Genomic DNA, 16236 nt, shown 5'->3' on the forward strand with positions numbered 1-16236 from the left:
TTGGCTTGACACTCGGTATATAAGCGCACACAGCAAAACCGAATGGAGAACGCAGCATTAAGTGGAAAAGCTAGGGGACGGGCTAGGGGACGGGCTAGGGCAGGAGCTTGTGCACAACGAGAATGCAAAGCCATATGCCAACTATCAGTTTATATAGGCGAACATAGGCAGCGATGAGCCAGAATGAAGGCAGTGGACAAAGAATACAAGGAAAAGTTCACAGTAGGACTCCGCTATGTCTTGGAGAGGCAATAAAAACAAAACATTCTTTCCAAAGGTTTGACGTGAAACTTTCCTCCAGCATAATTAAGAGAGCATGGTGATGGCTTTGAAATCAGATATTTGGTATGTCAATGTTTATCTGCTATAGATTGTGCGCAGCTTTTCTATTGTGTAAGTTTTGGATCGTATATTTTAGAAATATTCCTTATGAATTTAGTTCTGAAAATAGAACTGGAATTAGACAGAATTGGATTGAATATGGACGCCGTACGAATAGTGGACGCCGTACGAATATCACCCGTAATGTGCGAAGCTCACCGAGCCTGATGTTTTACTTGCACTAACAATGACATTGAGTCATCCAACAGTTTCTAACTCTGGAGGCCAGGAAAGTAGCACAGAAATTAATGTGTTGGTTTTGGACGCGCATGGCTACAAACATTTTAAAAAATTTCAGGGTGCATTCGCCTCGGTGAAGCCTACTGATGGATACTGCAGGGTAGAGACATGTAAAGGAGGTCTTAGACAACCACAGATCAAGCTTTATTGAATGCAGTTACGCTTCCTGCACGGCAGGGTTAATTGGGGAGACATGGGAGAGGCATTTGCCCTGCAGTGGGCATAGTCAGGCTGATGGTGATGATGGTGATGACGATGTTTGCTGCATAAGTGACGAAAGCATATATGACGGATGTCAACAACAGCAAGCGTAAATTTTGGTTGAGTATTTTTGTTTTCGGCTTTTTCATCAGTATAAATTATTGCCATCGCACGTACATCGGCCAGGGGGACCACTCACTCTAGCACTTACTGTTATAGCGCCGTTTCTAACTTCTAAAGGTATCTGCAACACGGCTTCCCGAGCATTCGCAGGTGTATCGCCGCGGGGAGATGTTGATGAGCAGTGCCTTTTCTTTCTATCTTTCATTTCCTATCCTCTAACTCTCCTACTTTCAGCACGCGGCAGCGAGGGTGGCTGGGCGTGAGCCAGTAGGTAGGCCCGTGCTCTTTCCTTCCATTCTTCCTGTAAGAAACAGCAGCAGCAGCAGCTTACCTGGGCGTGGCGTGTCCGTCGAAAAGGGGATTCTGGTTGTTGAGCCAATGTAGAGGGTTTGGACCTCTAAAGGGCCCTCGGCGGAGGCTACACACCCCTTTAGCCCCCCCCCCCCCTTCCCCCGTCCTGTAGACGGAACCTCCGGCCTTCCCGACCGGAGGAAATCGCCAGTAGCCTTTTCCTATCCTCCTATCCACCTATTACATTCCTGTCTCCTCCTTCCATCTCGTTTTTTCTTTTCAGGGGCGGCTAGGGTTACTTCTGTGTGAAAACTACCGTGGGCTACTGTGTATTTGGTTATAGCACTGGTGCACAGCTGGCGTGGGCAGGAGTGTGTATTTTAATTTCCTGTCCCGAGCTCTAGTTGAGCCCCATGGTGGGAAGCTGCCACCATGGCTGAACAACACATTTTACAGCGACAGCTGTTTGGCGCGCGTCCTTGGCTTTCTTGGTCGTCGCTGTCGGCGTAACCGGCGAGTGCGTTAATTTCTCGGTCACGTGGCACTAACGTTACGTGACATTATGTCACGGTCGACCTGCGTCGCATAAGCTTAAGGGTGGCTCTGTTTAGAAGCTAAGGATTGTAGTCGTAGATTAGTTTTTGCAGCAGTAAGCTGAAATCCACGCTACTTTAAAGTGCAGAAATACCATATCGTGAGAAAGATGCGCAAGTGCTAGACGAGCTGACCTGGTCCCTTGGGCAAGGTGACTGTGGCTGGCAGCAGCAGTCGGTGTTGCTTCTGAGCAACAGATTAGACTATTACATTAAATGCTAACAGTCGTACAACAGGTGGCCCTGTTTAGAACAGCCGCCTGCCAGTGCAGGGGTACATCCCGTGAACACTACACCAGTCCGCAGGAACATATCCCCAAACCTTAACGCCTAAACAGCTATAGCTGAACATCGCGCTACAGAGTCATAACCACCCTGTGAGTTTTCTTTTTTTTTTTTGGCTTCCGTCATGCTTTCAAATGATCGTCCTCTGAAAAGAGAGCGTGCGGAAGTGACCTATGAGTTTTTCAAGAAAAAGACACGAACTTACCTAAAGTACCCAAAGTTGCCGAACCTTAGTGTGGTGAGGAGAGTTAGTTTGAACTTGGCGAAGGACGTGTGCTTGTGCCACGTTGAGTGACAATTGAGGTTGGAGTAAAATCGTGCGGTTTTCCCTGACGTTCCTGTACTGTTCAGCTATTTGCCCTTTTTATGTTAGGGTTCTTCCGCTGACGTTGGATTTGGCCGGGGTACCGAGGGCGTCCGGATGCCAATTTCGCGGGTGTGTTGATGCACCGACTCCTTTCCATAGATCGCAACATGGCCATGTATCTAATGCAGGTTAATTGTAATGCTAGGATTGCGGTTATAATATTCTGTTATAATGCCATGTAGGCGGGTTTCAAGTAGTGGGGGTTTGAATATTGCGAATAGCTTTGATAGTCGACATGGATGTCAATGTTTGTGGTTTGGTCTTTTGTGAGTGGCGGTTATGCTTACATGGCATACATTATCGCGTGAGTTTCTAGAATGGTCATGTTTTGATGGTTGGAAAACGCTGTCTGGGTGATCCGTTCTAACTGTCCGGGTGCATATATTGCATACGCTCATGACCCCCAAATTAGAGGGTGCGGTGTCGGTGCATACTGTTATACATGTGCTATGTCTGCGGTGATGTTTTGCTTGTGCTTGATGTAGACCGTCATGGAGGTGTAGTGTCATGTTTTAGGTGTGTTTGGAAAGGCAAAGTTGCGCGGTAACGGAAGGCTTTGGCTAAGTGGAGTCAGGTTGATGGAGGCGGCAATATAACTTCGAAAAGAGTTATTAGTTGTAGCGTTTTGGACAGTTCAGATATCACATATTCTATATATCTTGTATATGCTCCATGTATCTTGTCATATGCTATTTTCTTTGAAGTGCGTCTGTTCAAATACTCCTTATTTCAGAACCTGTGCTCTCACGACTGTTGCACGCACTAAAGGAAGACTTCTCTAAAACAGCTTCGTATTTTTTTGTTTAATAGGTACCAGGAAAGCATCGAACAATATACTGTCTGAATTGAAACGAGGTGAAAAAAATTGTTAGCCAATAACTTGATATTTAATACATTTCCTTAAGAAAGAAATACGGGGGTAAAATGGAGAAGCCTACAGACCACTTGCAGCCCTGTTCACAGGCAAGCCGAGTTGTATACAACCTCTGAATATGTTAGGCGGCGAAAAGTTTTCTGTTCTTCCACAGTGTACAGTGCCTGCGAATATAAAGACCTTAAGACTGGCTCACTGCCATTATCTTGTTCCCGCAGGCAGAAGATAAAAACGCTATTTTGTTCCTGAACTATCTGGCCCAAAACCAGACGATCACAAAGCTTTGGCTGCCAGAGCACTTCGAGATGGCTCAGGAGGGCTAAGCACTTCCCCGTGTTGTGCGAAATCACGTTGCTCTAGAAGACCTGCAGGTAAGGCGCATGGCAATTTGTTTCTCTAAAGTGTAGTGTTTCTGTATAGACAAGCGTGCGTGGTGGAACAGTCGTCGAACAGAAACCCCTGCCGCTCGCGGCCGCGGTCAATGTAAAGCAGACAAGGAAACTTTGAGATAAAGCTCGAAAGCAACTTCAACATCCTGGAACAATGTCGAAGTAGTTGCGCGTGGCCGCGATCAATCGTGATAAGTCTTGTCACATATCGCGTCTCGAATAAAAAGATACAGCCGTGTGCCGGAACATTTGAGCGCGAATAAACACCACAGAGCTTAGCAGGCTTAATTCCCTCTCAGAGCAGCGTCGCCCGGATGCTTTGCAACAATATTAAAGGTGTGCTAAAATTACACTGCGGATTTAAAAAATTGGCAGTGGCTTAGCTTGGCTAACTGGAATTCAGCGAAAAGCAAGCATGACTGAGGCTCGTCAATGGCAGCTCCGCTACACGCTCGCGACAGCTGTTCTATATATACCCGAACGACCACGTGGCTATGACGTGGTATCACATGGTTTTACGACACCCTCATCGGATGCCATCACGTGGCTTCACATCCCCCCATCAGATGTTCTTAAGGTCAAAGGTCACAAAAAAGGTTACCCAATGTCAAAGGTAAACTAAAGGAGTTCAAGGGTCAAGAATTCGACACCATAACTGTACCACTTATGGTCATACACGGCTATCCTTGGTTGTGCTGAAGGTTTTTCAAGGTCGTTGTGCTGCCTACCCGAATACTGCTTTACCTAGCGCAATGAAGCTTTTCGCTTCAAAAAGAATCACTGAGAATGCAAACACGGAATCTATTAGCGCCCAATATAAGGTTTGAGATGCACAACGAGCCCAACTTGAGGGCGTGAACGGCGCCGTTTAGACGCTGTAGCACCAACCGGAATTACCTTGTATTGAAGTTCTTCAATTCGACGAAGAATGTTGTACGGCCCAAAGTAGCGGCGCAGAAGCTTTCACTGACTCCGCGGCAGGAAATGTTCGTCCCCCCCACAGACGCTCACACGGCTTGTTTTCCATGTGGCACCGACGTAGATTGTAGCGTCGGGCTTTGCTGCACTGTTGGTCCTTTGAGGTGCCGTTGATGTTGACTTCACCTGTGGCGTTTGGGAGCGTGGCGCAGATCGCGGTGGTTGCTTCCCTGCCGAGGACGAGCCTTGACGGTGTCATACGGGTCGTATCTAGCACAGCGGTGTTGCACATCAAGACTCAGCAGAGGATGATGGCATCCCAGGTCTTGTGTTCGGCGGCCATATAGATATACACGTGGCCAGCATTCCAGCACTAGTTTCGTTCATACGCTTGACAAATATATTTGTCGGTGGACATTACGCAGCAGTTCGCCTGTGCTTGAGTGAATGCGGACACATATTCCCCGCCGCGGACTCAGTGAAGAGGTTTTCCGCCAATTTTTCGGGTCGATCAAAACGGCCACCAAGTTTCACCACCAGAAAATGTATCCCACGGGTAACGGTCGGTGGACTTACCTACGCTGCGACTTTTGTAGTCCTACAGGAATATTTCACGGCGTGATTTTATGCATAGACTTTTTGTCTGAGCATCGAGCGATCATCGACCTTCAATAGAAGTCCATCAAGTTTTCGACGGAGGAAGCCAGACCTTCAGAGACGACATGGAAGCGTCACGTCGCCTTGATTGTACTCGATGCTACACAATACCGAAATATCGGCTGGCAAACTAAATCTCAATCCACATCGATCCTCCCATTTCTGCAGTTATACTCCCATAGTTTACAATATTTGATGCAGCAGCTGAAAACTAAACGTTGAACTAGCCTTGCGTAACTACGCTGGTAATTTTTCACCCTATTTTATACTCGAACAAAATGCAGATTTTTAGCAAACTCCTGCGAAAGAATGTTAAACTAGGCGAGTTGGACTGGCTTCAATGCTTGACATCACAGAATGTGTGCATGGCGAATAAAATCATTTCTAACGCGACACCGTTAAGGGCACCGTGTCGCAGAAAAGCCGTCGTCAGCTTTGTGTCGTTGGCCGTGAGTGAAAAGTTCACGTAAAATTCCCCAGGAAAGGAACGTAGGCGGCAGGTGAGCTACCTAGATTGCATGATCTTCTGACGTCACAATTTTACCACTCGATTATTGAGCAAAATGCAACCATGGAAAGTGACAGTTACATTAAATGCTTGGTCGCGAGTGGTTTCTCGAGAGGACGAAATCGGGTCTCACAAGCCCCACCGCTGGTAGCATCTGACATCACAAAGCAATCACGCACTGCGTAACCACTGCACCAGGTGTAGTAAAGGGACTCCCAGGGGTCTATGAATGTAAACTATAGAGAACAAATATATATATATATATATATATATATATATATATATATATATATATATATATATATATATATATATATAGTTTACATTCATAGACCGCCGCGGTGGCTGAATGGTTATGGCGCTCGGCTGCTGGCCCGAAACACGCGGGTTCGATCCCGGCCGCGGTGGTCGAATTTCGATGGAGGCGAAATTCTAGACGCCCGTGTGCTGTGCGATGTCAGTGCACGTTAAAGAACCCCAGGTGGTCGAAATTCTAGACGCCCGTGTGCTGTGCGATGTCAGTGCACGTTAAAGAACCCCAGGTGGTCGAAATTTCCGGAGCCCTTCCCTACGGCGTCCCTCATAGCCTGAGTCACTTTGGGACGTAAACCCCCCCCCCCCCACACACACACACGCACGCACGCACGCACACACACGCACACACGCGCGCCATGTGCCAGTGAGGACCCCACGGCGTAAACGCATCTGCTGCTGCAGCTGCTGTTGGCCCACGGTGACGGAAAGGACGTTCCCATGCTGACTCAGCAAGCACCGCTTTCTCGGGGAAAATTATGAAAAAATTTTAGGACACTGTTATGGAAATATTGAATGTAATGGTCTATTCTCCTGATATGGAGAAAAACCTTTCTTTTGAAGTGTTACCATCGATCGCATCGAACAGTTAAGTCTCCCATTGCGAACCAATGGGGAACTCTTTTGACGATAGGAAGAACGTCAACAGAAAGAAAATACAAGACTGCCGTCGGGTGACCTGCTGTTATATTCATTGTTATATTGAAATCCTACATTATATAAAAATATTGCTCTCATAAACGGTTTCCCACTTAAAAATGTTTGTCCAGAATTATTGGGTATGTTCTGGGAAAAAAACAGTCAAAAGACGGAACACAGCGAAGAGACGAGGCACACACACAGACGACTGGACTAACAACTGGGCTTTATCCAAAGAAACAGCCTCATAGGGAAAGGTGGCATAGCGTGCGCAGCTCAGCCATAAACAATCTACATCTAGATAAGCTGTGATCTAGCGCCGTTGCGAAAGGGAGCTTAGTTCCTTATGTAATCAACCCCATGCATACCAATAAGGAACGCTTCGAGAATTTCGCGCTCAACTTTCCCCTTGCCTCTGCCACCAATACTAACATTTGAAAACAGGAGGCCAAAATCAAATCAAATCATATTTTATTCTCCAGCAAGTATCTGGATGGTGATCTGAGCTAAAAGCTGTACGAACAGCTTGACGAAAGCCCAGGAAACCATCACATGGCAGCAGCAGCAGACAGAACGAAATAACAATTAATGAACAATACAGAAGTGGTCATCAATAAATAAATAGAAAGAAATTATACAGCGGATGCATGAGAGGAAAACAACAGAAATAAGCTAACAAAGTTTATCAATAATGAATGAATGCAAAAAAAAGAGTACAGTAATAACAAATTTTCTCATACGACATATGAATAAATACAGATTACATTTTCACAAAGTATATTTGCAGTTGTTTTGGACTAAATCCAGCAGTATCTTTATATTTACTAAGAAAAAATGGCAGATTGTGAGCCAAGGATTGCAGCTTGTAATCAGCAGCCGCATTCCTGGCAATGTCGAGGCAAGTTAGCGCCGTCAGTAGAGGACAGAGTTGAGGTGCTCTCTCAATCTTTCATTGAGAGAGCCTGTTTGGGCAATGCACACTTTTTCCCAGGTCAGCGGAATTCTGTATACCACACCTATGACACAGGTGACGTAGCGGTTTTCATGCTGCGCCGAGCAGGCCGGACGATACGCCCTGCCACGTGCAGCACGTGAGCAGAGGCGTGAAAGCTTGCAAGGTGCAGAAAACACAACACTGACGCCCTGCTTTCCAGCGACCTTTTTTATGGTGTGTGATAATTTATGCAAATAAGGCATGACTTAAGTATTTCTTTTTTCAACTGTCTTTGGGTCAGCCCTTTTAACGTCGCGAACCTTGATGTTTTGCAACAGCGTTTCTGCTACTGCCCTCCAAAGGCCTTTCGGAAAACCGGCCGCCTCCAAGTGTCCAAACTGGTATCGAAAGCAGGGCGTCAATATTGCGTTTTCTGCACCCTGCAAGCTTTCACGCCTATGCTCACGTGTTGCACGTGGCAGGACGTATCGTCCGGTCTGTTTGACGCAGCATGAAAACCGCTACGTCACCTGCGCCACAGGTGTGATATACAGAATTCCACTGACCTGGCAATATCGGCATTGCGGGAAAGTGGAGCACACCCCTCTGTGCTGTGCAGCAGCTGGCCAGAGCCGTCATACACGAAGAGCTCTAGGACCATCTCCTCGTGTACACCGCCGACTCAGTGGCCCGCGACAGCTGCTCCCTTTCAGCAGTGGCTACCACCCCCGCCCTGCGACTGCACAGCCAGCAACACGCAACCTTCCTGGGCTCCTCTACTACGGCGGAGTTGATGGCGATCCGGCTCGGGCTGGACCTGCTGCTCACCCTCGGCCCTCCGCCGCCCAGGAGTGCTCTGCTGTGCGACTCCCGCGCCGCCCTCAGCCGCTTGCAATCTAACGGTCGTGGTACCCCACTGGTGCGGGAAATTCGCTCGCGCATCGAGCGCCTCGCGCAGAGAGGATGTGCCGTGCGTGCACAGTGGGTGCCCGGTCACTGCGGCATCACCGGCAACGAAGACGCTGACGACCTCGCGACCGCTACACACCAACTACCTGCCAGCGATCTGCCCCTTGCGCTGGAGGACATGCGTGTGTCCATTCACGACCATCTCCGAAAGCAGCACCCCGACCCACGCATCGCAGGAGGTGAGCGCATCGACAGTATCCCCGGCTGTCGCGCAACTAAACGGTCACAACGTGCAATGATCCTCCGCGCGCGCATTGGCTGCGTGTGGCCTGGGGAACGACGGGTGTGTCACGGAATCGCGACGAGTGATGTGTGTGACGGATGCGGTGCAGTGGAAACACTTGAACACCCGCTCCTTCACTGTACCGCGTTCGCCGATGCTCGTCGCGATATGCTCGCGGCCTATAGGGCGCAGGGCATACTACCAGACTCCATCAAGACGCTAGTGTGGCCGCAGGGCAGTGCGCGCACTCGTGAGCGAACTTTGGTGAGCCTCTGTGCATTCCTCGAAAACACGGGTTTGACGTCCCATCTGTTCTCCGTCAGGTAGTTACACGCAGTGGCCGAACGCTCCGCGAGTTCTACCTTGAACGATTAATAACTGGACGCCCCACTCCAGTTGTAGCCACCGCAGTGCTGTGCGCGTGTGTCTTAATTCCTCTAAAATGAACTAATCACGCGTACAACCTGGACACATTTCTTATTGTGTAAATAGTTTTTACATTTTACTTCTCCCGCTATGCTCTCTTCCTGACCCCTCACCTCTTTCATTTTATTTCTCCATTCTTCCTGCTATCCTTTATTTCCGCTGCCCCAGCTCAGGTGCTTCAGTATCGATGGCAGATGCCGGGGCTAGCAGAAATCTTTTCCCTCCTTTTTACTATTATTTTAATAAAAAACCACTGCCACCACCACTGTCTTGAGAAAGAGGGTACATTGGCCAAAGAGGCCGGTGTTTTAATGAAAGATTGAGAGAGAACCACAACTCTCTGCCCCCTACAGACGGCGCTAACTTGCCTCGACATTGCCGGGTATGTGGCTGCTACACGCTGTTTTCAAATGTTAGTATTGTTGGCAGAGACAAGAGAAACGTTGAGCGCGAAATTCTCGAAGCGTTCCTCATTAGTATGCAAGGGGATGATTGCATCAGCAATCCTTCTGTCTACCTTATGCAGAAAGAACTAAGCCTCCTTTCGCAACGGCGCTAGATCGCAGCTTATCTTTAGATGTAGACTGTTTATGACGGAGCTGCGCAAGCTTTACCACCTTTTCCTGTGAGACTGTATCGTTCAAAAAAGCACAGTTGTTAGTCCAGTCGTCGTGTGTGGGCCTCGTCTCTTCGTTGTGTTCCGTCTTTTGACTGGTCTTTTTACTGAACATGTACCAACTGACCCATATTTCAACTTTACTAGTGGGTATGGACCTGGACGAGCGCCTCATTGGGAACGTACGAGGGTTCGGAATCGGAAGACCATGGTGGTCAATTGGTGCTCCACTGGAACGATGGGAACGCGCTCGCTGCGGATGACCAGGCAGCCGGCGTCAACGATCAGAGCCATGGAGGCCTGGCTCTGGATAGTCACTTCAAGGACTGGGCGCCCATGAGCTGAACACAGTAGACTTCCTGCAATCCAACTATGGAGGCCGCCGCGTCGACGATGGTCTGCGGACTCCGGTCTAGTCCCCGCAGGGACAACTATACATCGAAGACTACAGCCTTCGAAGGTCTTTACATCGCCGACGGCGCCATGGCTACTCAAAGAAACGCCCCTCGCGTGAAACACGCAGGTACAGTCATTGCTGCGCATGTAATGGTTATGCGACAGGCCAAAGCATGTAATTTGGAGTAATGGAGCAAAGATGCTGGTAATCATGTTGCAAATTATCTATAAGAGCCAGTCATTAGTGCGTAAATTACAAAATTATGAATTAAAAAAATGATTCCAACATAAGATTGAACCACGCCGGTGGGTTAAGCCCCACTGTAGCCGATGTAGAACCACCTGCGACAATGCATCGGGTGTTCCATTTAGGCTTGCAGCATTTTTCGCGTATAGCGCCTGCATTTCTTTTACATCTGCCCAGAATACCCCGAGAAGAGACCAATGTGAAACAGTGTGTGGGCACGCCCGCTTTGAGGCAAACGAGATGGAAGAAAGGAAGAGCTAATAAATTTTGTGCCACCGCGATTGCAGCAAAGGTCAAACAGTGAGTCTCAAATGATTCCGTCCTTGATTTACACAGTTGGCTTATGATTAAGACTCAATAAGAAACATCTTGGCACCGACATGTGTAGCAATAAAGAGGCGCATTACGGATGGAAAAGAAACCAACACCTGACTGGCACTGCATATTGCAAGCAAGGCAGACACCAGGAGGGCATGTGGGGTGCATAACGCCTATAGTACCACATGCGGCGCACAGTCCACGTGTTTCCACCCGTGGGCTAAGGATGCCTTGTAGTCAAATGTGCTCATCAGGAAAGGCAGGGTTCTTTGATTCGAAAGTATTAAAACTCCGTGCAAGGCCCGTGTATCTCAATCAGGTGCTCTGATCTCAGTTGAGTTTGAGTTCCCCGTCTTTCCATGGTACTTGCAGCATTCACGTAAACGTCCTAATCTTGGCAAAGTGGTTGCGCTCAACAAGTCTCAACACGTCGCCAGCAACCACTGAGTAAGCTCGCACTCTGCGTCATAAGCTGCTAACCTACAGAAACAAGCCAGAGCTTGTCGCAGGATTCTGAGCCCGAATTGTTTTAAATTGCAGGATAAGACTTCCGTCATCGACGTCGTGGAGCTTCGGGACATTAAATTCTACATAAAAGAAATTTGAATATTAACCCGCTGACATACGCCATGGGTCACCGGTTGGTCACGTGGTATCTTCGTGCTACCTCGAATAGATTTGCACAGTCAAGCCTTCGTACAGCCCAGATTTTGGGAGGCGCGTAGTAAAGAGCACATGTCAGTTGCTGTTGCCATTTTGTGGCGGTTAGAAGAAAGTGGTTTCGCCAATGGCTCACGCTGCACCCAAGAAAATTTAAGGCTGCCGCACCGGTAGGCCAAGCCGCGCAAAAATTAGGCCACAAAAACTGCGCCCGCCTTGAAGGTGCTAACTAGGTGGGTTGCATTTTGCGGGGTTCCTTTATGGTGTCCTTTTTCCACCTGGAGGGAGAGGGAATGTTTTCGGAGATTATTGCCTATTACATTCGACCCCACTCGTGGGTGCATTGTAGAAATTTTGTTAATTAGTGGGCTGCCAATATCTTTACCAAAGGAAACTTCGTGGTACCTTCGGTTCGTTGATTGCATATATCGTGATGGAGGCCCACAACGAGGAGGACACATTTTTTTTTATTTCACGCAGCATCGTTCTGAGTTACTCGGAGACGTAACTTGCCACACTTTCCGTCTCGAAAACGTAGATCCTAGTCAATCAAGCTCTCCACTTCATTAAGGAACTCCTCCCAAAATAAAGACGCCTTGGCCTTCGAGACCTTGCAGTAATCTCGTACTTGGGCCCTGGCAAAGACGAAGCGTTTTTAATGCTCATCACCTTGTTGGCCACACTACCTATTTCAGTCTATTTTGACCCGCCATCTCTTACCGAACTTCGTACCGATGCCACTGAACCCGGGATCGGTGCTATGTTAGCCCAGTGGCAGCAGAGCCACCATCGAGTCTTTGCATTCGCCAGCCTCTGGGTTCGGTGGCTGAGCGCAACTACTCCATCGCTGAGCGTGAATGCCTAGCTCTCGTTTGGGCAGTTGCTGAATTCCGCTGCTACCACTTCTGAAATTCTTTCTCCGACGTGACTGGTAACCACGCACATTGCTGGCTTTCTTCTTTCAACGACCTCACGGGACGTCTTGGTCGTTGGGCCTTAAGACTGCAGGAGTACTCCTTTAGCGTAGCGTACAAGTCCGGAAGTCTGCTCCAGGACGTTGACTGCTTATTTCATGACCTGACTCAAATGAAAATGACATGTCACCTTCGCTATTCGCCATTTCCGATTTGCTGAACATCGCTACCGAAAGATACCCATGCGGTCGAAATTATTCCGACGCCCTCAAATACGGCCCTTCTTTCTCCCTTTCTTTCACTCCCTCTTTTAACTGTTCCCTTTCTGCCTGCTATCTTTATTTCCGCTGCCCCAGTATGTGTTTCAGTATCGATGGTAGATGCCGGAGCTAGCAAAAATCTTTTCCTTCCTTTTTACAAATATTTTAATAAAAAAAACCACAACCACCACCACCTTACGGCGCGGTTCAGGTGTCTGCCGAGATGTAAGACAGATACTGCACTATTTCCTTTCCTCAAAAAACCAACAGCAACGTGATCATTCGTTATGCGTGATGGCTGAAGGACTCGCCGCTACCCGCCTCGGTTTCTCACTGCGGCTTTTTATGCTTCAAGATGGCATTCTGTACCGACGCAATATCTACCGTGACAGGTGTGGCTTGCTGCTTGTCGTGCCTCAGCGCCTGCTCTCGGCTGTCTTGTCGGAACTTCAGGACCTGCCAACCGCCGAACACATAGGTGTGTCTCGCATATACAACCGCGTCCGCCGCCGTTTATTTTGACCATTATTACACTGTTCTGTCCATCGCTATGTCACCGTCTGCAACACGTGTCAACGCGAGAAAAAAATCTGTACTGCTTGCTCGTCACCCCCAGCCTGCTGACATACCTCCCGCTCCTTTCTATAGCGTCGGTTTCATCCTTCTTGGCGCTGCTCCGCCCACCCGATGAAGCAATAAATGGATTGCTCTCGCCGCCAACTATGCCAAAAAATTGGTGGCGGTTTTGTTCTGGTTAAACTTGGAGTGACGCGATAGCTACAGCTGGCAGGGTGGCACTTGGTCACCTGACCAACCACGTGATGAACCACGTGATCAGCCACAGCGCCGCTCCGCCGGCAGCTGCTCCGCATCACGAGACCATCCACGTGACAGGGTGGCGGCGCAGCCACAGGGTGGCGGCACCGCCTCGCCGAAAGCTCAGAACGCTACCGTAACGTAGCTATCGCAACAAAATACGCCGTCTCATGTCCGTTGCCGACAAGCCGCGCTACAGATGTTGCGGACATTATTCTGCGCGACATCTTTTACCACGGGAACTCATCACCGACCGCGGACGCTGTGTCTATTCCAAAGTCGTGGACAACTGCCTGAGGTCTTGCTCTACCTAGCACAGACTCTACAGCCTACCATCCTCACATTATGGACTTGCCGAACGCCTGAATCGAACACTCGGATATATATAATCTGTGCACGTCTCTGCCGACTATCGCGATTGGGACGAAGTTTTGCCTTTTATCACATTCGCTTATAATTTACACCACCATGAAACCTGCTTCTCTCCTTTCTATCTTTTGCTCGGTCAGGACCCTCACTTGCCTTTGAACACGTTACCGCCCGCCATCGCTACTACCACGGAGTACGCAGAGGATGACATTACACGTGCCCATATGGTGCGCGAGGTTGCTCACGCTTGTCTCTATTCATCTCAATTGCAAAGCAGGACATTGACGAGCACCGACATCGTGACGTCCACTTCGCCCCTGGATCCTTCGTCATTCTATGGTGTCCCTCTCCCGCGTTGGGCTGTATGAAAAGCGGCTTTCCGATATACCGGCCGTTATCGAGCCCTCCGCCAGGCAATTGACGTCACGTACGAAATTAGTCCAGTCTCTTCTGCGACGGCATCCACCCGCCATGTGACTGATGTATACTACTTGTGGCTCGGCTCAAACTATACCACGCCCCTGATAAGTCTTCACCTTAGCACCGGGACGGTGCTTTTGTCGACAGGAATTATGTCAAGGGCGTAGGCTTGGACAAAGGTGAAGAGTTAGGCTTGTGTGAGGTCGACGAGGAGGGAGAAGTGTGTTCGAGAAAAACTGGCTTTTGATAAAAGGAAATGGCGCAGTATCTGTCTTACATCCCAGTAGACACCAGTACCGCGCCGTATGGCTAGGGATAAAGTAAGGGGTGAGAAAACAAAGGAAGAAAGAGGCGTTGTAGTGGAGAGCTCCGGAATATTTTCGACCACCTGGAGATCTTTAACGTGCACTGACATAGCACAGCACACGGGCGCCTTAGCGTTTTGCCTCCGTAGAAACGCAGCCGCCGCGGTCGGGTTCGAACCCGGGAACCTCGGATCCTTTCACTACGGCGTCTCTCGCAGCACGAGTCGCTTTGGGACGATTTAAATCCACATAAACCAAACCAAACTTAAATTGTGGACAAGCGGCACAGCCATCCGAGAGAAGTTCTCTCGCGATTTCAACGCAACAAATGCAGCTTTGAGATGGCTGCCACTCATCAATTCGGCGCTTTTATTCAACATCACATATGACGATATGATTCCAGATTAAACAGCGGACAAATGTTCGTTTGCAATTGCCAGTTAAGGCCGTCGGAATACATGTCGCTCCAGCAGCCGAGGTATCAATTTTCCAGTGAAAACAATCATACCACAAACTACGCAATGTGCTGCGTCACTTCATATCGTAAGAAGCCACATGGTATATGTTGGGCTAAAAGGTAAAATAGTGGTTCTAAAAAGGTATCGTAAAAACGTGCGATAAGAAAGCAGTTACAAAATGTATAGTGTGCTGGACGCTCCAGCACGTTAGAAAATGTGGCATAATGCAGGACCGGTGAACTCTAGTTTAAGAGAAAAAAAACTAGTGGGGCGTTGCTCATACACATCTTCGTGTCATTACAGTCTTTTGACAGTTCAATTGGAAACTTTCAAACCAAGTGAGGTTGGCAAAACGACATTGAGTGGCCCTTGTCCAGATAACAGTGATGAAGGAATGCGATGAGAGGCCTTTTTGAGTTGCTTCTGGGTTCTGTGGGGCACTTCTTGAAATAATGTATTGAGCGAAAAAAAATGACGTTTAATAAATACGGTGACAAATATATGAGAAATGCGCGCACTGAAGAAGCCGCAAACAAAAACGCCTGTAGGAATTTTTAAACCTAAGCCTCATCAAAAGGGTCTAGAAATTTCAATCACAGATCGGCAACTAGCCTAGAAAATAGATTAGACAGATAAATGGCGATCTCGGAAGGCGCTGTTGCCCGGTCGTCAGTTATGATAAGGCGGCTCGTGACCAAGTTCTCCGGGAGGTGACAAGTTCGCATAAGAATGCACAGCACTTGAGCTTTACTATGTACCGAGGGGTGCATGCCTTTTGAGAAATGGCAGCGCCTAGATGTCCATGACGTCGGTCACGCTGAGGTAAGAGCAAATTCGAGCCTGGACATCCTTGCCCAGCATGTCGAACATACACTTTCCCCTGGGACGCGGCCAGCAGACTATCTTGGCCTTGACGACTCCCGTGAAGATGAAGTAATTGAGAGCCAACCTCCTGCGGGCCTCACTGATCTCCTCTTTGGCACGAGCCTCGTCGCGCTTACGTAGGTCCACCAGAACAGTCCGAGAGAACTGCAGCGTCTCGAAGGCAAGGGCTTCTTTTTTATCGTTGGAGCCATGCACAAAACGAACTGCTTGATTGAGGAGCACCTGCGTTTTTCAGAAGGTAT

At 48.6% G+C, this 16236-nt stretch overlaps 1 pseudogene across 1 annotated transcript in view; it reads right to left on the reverse strand.

Moving 5' to 3' along the window:
* Positions 1-15211: 15211 nt before the first annotated feature.
* The window catches only part of LOC144111987 (uncharacterized), a 29207-nt pseudogene continuing 28182 nt past the window's right edge, over positions 15212-16236 (reverse strand). The window contains exon 10 of the transcript XR_013310167.1: positions 15212-16216. The product of XR_013310167.1 is annotated as an uncharacterized LOC144111987 (transcript). The remainder of the gene's footprint in view (positions 16217-16236) is intronic.

Source organism: Amblyomma americanum, unplaced genomic scaffold (genome assembly GCF_052857255.1).
Source record: "Amblyomma americanum isolate KBUSLIRL-KWMA unplaced genomic scaffold, ASM5285725v1 scaffold_22, whole genome shotgun sequence".
In the NCBI taxonomy this organism is placed as follows: domain Eukaryota; kingdom Metazoa; phylum Arthropoda; class Arachnida; order Ixodida; family Ixodidae; genus Amblyomma; species Amblyomma americanum.